The sequence below is a fragment of the Apodemus sylvaticus genome, chromosome X (genome assembly GCF_947179515.1).
Source record: "Apodemus sylvaticus chromosome X, mApoSyl1.1, whole genome shotgun sequence".
In the NCBI taxonomy this organism is placed as follows: Eukaryota; Metazoa; Chordata; class Mammalia; order Rodentia; family Muridae; genus Apodemus; species Apodemus sylvaticus.
In genome coordinates, this window is record NC_067495.1 from 48,734,681 (window position 1) to 48,740,231 (window position 5,551).

The 5,551-nt window shown below is 34.7% G+C and overlaps 1 pseudogene; it reads right to left on the reverse strand.

The window, feature by feature from the left end:
• Positions 1-216: 216 nt before the first annotated feature.
• LOC127675373 (heterogeneous nuclear ribonucleoprotein A3-like) lies at positions 217-1,326 on the reverse strand (annotated as a pseudogene).
• Positions 1,327-5,551: the final 4,225 nt, after the last annotated feature.

Here is a 5,551-nt window from a genome sequence, read left to right on the forward strand (position 1 = left end):
TGAGGTAATAGCTCGGGCAATTAGACAACATAAGGAGGTCAAAGGGATACAAATTGGAAAGGAAGAAGTCAAACTATCATTATTATTCCTTTTGTGACTGATTTTTATAGTTCCGCTAATGCATTTCAGAGGACTGTCTCAAAGTATCCTGCAGCTTTTTTGACTACACTTGGCTCTATCTCTCATGCTAAGAACTGTAGCTGTTTCTGTTTTATTTTAAAACCTTCTGCTACCATATCTACCCATTCCATCACCAGATCTATAGACACCACCATAGAATTACCTGAGCTTCTTTCATGAAAAACTGTCCCCTTCATGGGTCCATAATTTGATTTCTGCTTCCAATATAATTTCCAAAGTCATTATAGCTACCACCACCACCATAGATACCTCTACTTAAATTTTCTCCTTTATTGTAACCATTATATCCTCCTTCACCACCACCATAACCACCACCTTAGTTTCCATATTCTGGTCCACCATTACCATAGCCTACTATACTACTGTAACCAGGACCACCACCATAGTTACCACCATCACCTTTACATCCATTATATCTACCATCACCACCTCCATAACTACCTTCGCTGGCACCACCTCCACCACTATATCTTCCTCTTCCACCAAACATTTTCCCACGATGAAAGTTGCTACCATGACCTCTAAAGTTTCTTCCATGATCCATAAAATTAGCATATCCACCTCCCTGACCTCTCTGTAATCCAGCAAACTGCATCTCTTGTTTAAAAAGGGCCCCTTTCACTTCATAATTGTGTCCATAATTAATAGTGTGGTATTTCCGAACAACAATTTTATCAACTGTGTCATGCTCATCAAAAGTTACAAAAGCAAATTCATTCTGCCTGTCTTCCATAACTTCTGTGGTTTCACTCTTTCCATACTATTCAAAGTAATCTCTCAGATTATATTCTTCCATATCTTCTATCTATCTATCTATCTATCTATCTATCTATCTATCTATCTATCTATCTATCTATCTTCTTTAATACCACCAACACAAATTTTCTTCACCATTAAATGAGCTCCAAACTTGACAAAAAGTTCTCTAGAATCAGCACTCTTTGTTTTGACCACCTTGTGTGTTAGAGCACACATTGCAGCATCTGTCTCTTCATCTCAGGAATAGGTCACAAAACCAAAGTCCCTGGAATATTTTCCTTAGGCATTTCTCATTACCATACAGTCTATAAGTATGCTCCATTTGTCAAAATGTTCCCTTATGCTATTAATTGTAGTTTCAAAGCTCAGACCAACAATAAACAGCTTCCTTAGCCTCTCTGGTTCCTTTGGATCATGGCCTTCCATTTTGAAACCAGACTCACCTCTTCCAACTTAGTAAGATATCACAAGAGGGGAATTTTTAAGAGTGCTTCTTGATTTCAAATATGTGTCAAATACTTAAGTTTCTTTATGTTACTTTTTAACCCACAGTAATAAAGAATGAACATTATAATTTTCCATATTATATTCAAACATAAAATGAGCAATGAGAAGCTGAATAACCAGTTCACTTATAGGACATAAATTTAGGATAAGGTCTGTTTTACAACCAGTTTCATGATGACATTATACTGTCCCTTACCCAGAGTCCATGTATTGACCAACTTTCTAACTAAAGAATAGCATTATAGTAAAAGTTTTAGTTTCCTGATGAAGTATTTTCCATAAGACCTCCAAATAGGAGAAATAAGATACTCAAAGTAATGCATCAGAAAAAAATATATTCACAATGTAGGACTAGGAGTTATAACGTTCAATATTACATAAATCATCAGTGTAATATTTATTGTCTGTAGACATACAAAATTCATACTCAAAAGTGGGGATACAAAATTTGATAAGGAACGAAAGAAAGATAAAAGAGATGGATATGGTCAAAGTATCTCATATGCTTCTATGAAAATGACATCAAAATTATATTTTGTACAATTAATTCACAGAGACAAAAATAATCTCTTTGAGTTCCTGAAATTCTTGAATCTAGTGGCAATAATGTATATTAAGAAAATGGAATGATGTGACACGTCATTTTGTGACTTGTTTAGCGTAGTTATTTGGAATTCTTTGTGCACTTTGCTATGTATATCAACAATTTGTTCTGTATTATTTTATTGTTTTATTGCATGTACAATAGCTTAATAGTTCACCAATTGGCTGATTTCTCAGTTGTTTCCAAATTTTAATCATCACAAATAAAGGCGTTATAAATAGTCAATAAAAAGATTGGATGATCACATGTATTAATAATCCCATGTATTTTTTCTTTTTTAAAAAATTAGATATATTCTTTATTTACATTTCAAATGATTTCCCCTTTCCTGGGTTCCCCCTCCATGAAAATCCCATAATCCCTCTTCCCTCACCCTGTTCTCCAATCAAACCCCTCTTGCTTTCCTGTCCTGGTATTCCCCTACACTTCTGCATCTATCCTTTCCAGGACCAGGGGCCCCTCCTTCCTTCTTCTTGGACATCATTTGATATGTGAATTGTGTCTTGGGTATTCTGAGCTTCTGAGCTAATATCCACTTATCAGTGATTGTATAACATGTGTGTTTTTTGTGATTAGGTTACCTCACTTAGGATGATATATTCCAGTTCTACCCATTTGCCTAAGAGTTTCATGAATTCATTGTTTTTAATAGCTGGGTAGTATTCCATAGTGAAAATGTACCACATTTTCTGTATCTATTCCTCTGTTGAGGGACATCTGGGTTCTTTCCAGCTTCTGGCTATTATAAATAGGGCTGCTATGAAAATAGTGGAGCTTGAGTCCTTATTACATGCTGGGGAATCCTCTGGGTATATGCCCAGGAGTGGTATAGCAGGGTCCTCTGGAAAGACTAAAGGAGTGATGTGATTAATATCTCATCAATAAAAGATGAAAAACATGTATACAATACTCCAATAATCATGGCTTCCATTTTATGTGTTTTGTTTCATTAGTTGTTTCATCTATTTGTCTCACATGTAACACAAATGGGACTCTCATCTCCTCATCTGCCTCCAGAGTGTTGAGGTTACAGATATGTGCAGTCACACCCCAGCAGAATGCATATTTTAGTGAGTTAAAAGTTGTGAACAAGGAATAATAAAGCCAACTTTCCATGGAATTAGGAGTCATTGATTATATCTATAATAAAATAAAATTCTGAAATTCCTGATGAAAATTATTAGTATACAACACGTAAACCAAAGCTACATACAGAAGTCATATTAGTAAAATGTAACTCTACATGCAAGACTGAATTATATTTGCATCTTTTTGTGAATGTATCGTAACTAAAGAATGTGAGAAATATATTTGCTAGTATTAACAGGGAATTGTTTGTAAATAGCCATACAAAACATGTGGCAGCAAAAATATGTGGAAATTCCATTTGCCAGATAGAAAGCTTTCATTTACACCATATATATATATATATATATATATATATATATATATATATATATATATATATATCAGTTTTATGGGGGCCATTTAAGTAAAAGATATATGTCATTAAGTTAAATGATTTTTATTACTCCAATCTACAAATCAGAGAAATTCACTGTTTCATTTTAAGAAGTTTTAAATGCACTCAGGAAGCACTGAGCCATCTTTATTTTCACTGAATATTCTGCAGTACCTCCACAGAAACATTTGGTAGTGTATAATGCCACTATCTGACTTTAAAGGTATCACCTGCCAAAAGATAAAAAGAATGGAAATTGAGGCTCATATCAAGACTACCCTAATGCTCCTCCACAGAGCAGCACCATCTGCTGGGGAAGTAATCTAACCAGGAAAGTATAGGAGACTGTGGGCCTGTGTGGGCTAGGGTGACACTTATTGTGTGGGCCAGTGTGATATTGTGTAGGCCAGAGTAGACTGGTTTAGGCATGAAGCAGGATAGTTTAGGCCCTCACAGGCCAAGTAATCATAGGCAAGTTCTGGAGAGTGTGTGTATGCACCAGAAGTGGCACCCACTCTTGATTTTTCTTTTTTCACATTCCCTCCCACTTTCATGACATTTGGGGATATGGGAATAATCTCATTAGTCACTAAGCTCAGGAAATACACTATTTCAAATTATCTCTGCAGCCTCTAAAACACTACTTGTAAGTAACATTGCCACATACAGTAAATAAAAATTTAGGAACCTTGATGTAATTGGTATTTCAAATAGAGAACTAGTTTTTGTTTTTGTTTTTTAATATAAGTATATGCCCTGTAATACTTGGGACAAACTTTCACTCAACTCTTCCTTATGTGGAAGTCTTGCATTTCCACATGTTGATCAAGTAACAATATAGTTATAGACTCCCAATTTTATCCTAATCAATTTTTTTAAATAATAACTCACTGTTTTTCCTTATAATTTCCAAAAAGCTCCAGTCAACAAAATATAACCATATAATTGAATTTATAGTTTACATTTTGGCAGTGTAACCATATTACTTGTGCCTTAGTAGACTCTATTTATGATTTTAAATTTTTCATTGCACTAATTTGACCATGTCCAGTTCAGTGGAACAAATGTATGCTTTGTTCCAAAACTAAACATGTCTCTCACACAATACACATTTATGGTACATCCATTTACTTACATGAACAAACCAGATGAGAGCCATGATTTAGAGTCCAGAAAATGGTCTACTTTTTCAGCTTTTCCATTGCACAAAGAGAGGCCCTTGGGAATGGCCTGTTTCACCTTTCAGTGGCTATGATGTGCTGTCATGGCAACAAGCCTGACAAGCACGATTCTCTATTTCTCAGGAAAAGTTCATCTACGTTTCCAGATTTGGTACATAGTTAGGATAGAACTCAGCTTTTAGGTGATAAGCATGTGGAAAGAAGAGATTTTTCAGGTAAGAATAACACGTCCTTGTGGATGAACTGGGTTACATACAGTATAAATACGAAAGGAAGGAATAGACAAAAACAAAACAATAACAGCAAAAAGAACAGTAGAATTGATCACACTTAGAGGTTAAAACTTTAGAAACAACTTATTAACTGAGCAAGTCTCAGTTTTGGAGATCAGAAAAAACTTAAATTCAGGACAGCTAAAATAATCACATAACCAATGCAAGAATTGTTAGAAATAGTCCCCTAGAGGTTTTTATTCAGTCTGTCCAAACACAATCTTCCTGAATCACAATATAGTCTGATGTGATCTTTTTGCCAAATCAGCACTGTTCACCTGGGTATAATATAGAAATTGGATGTGTTTTCCTTTACACTTAAATATTTCAAGAAGACACATTCTTAGATAGGTGACTACTGAACTTAAGGCACAATTGAAATTCCCATCACAGATATAATACAAACATCAAAATATTCCCTATACACTTGTACTTTTGCTTTAACAGTTAGTAACATTTGAGTGCATTTGATTTACTGTTTCTCTGCAAAGAAAAACAGGTGACTATAATTATGTATATTTTTGTAAGGATCATGCATTATATATGCAATAAGATACTTTTCTTGAACGGTATGTCTAAGTCTAGAACAGAGAACAGGTTTTGGGGCTATGTCACACAGAAAAGT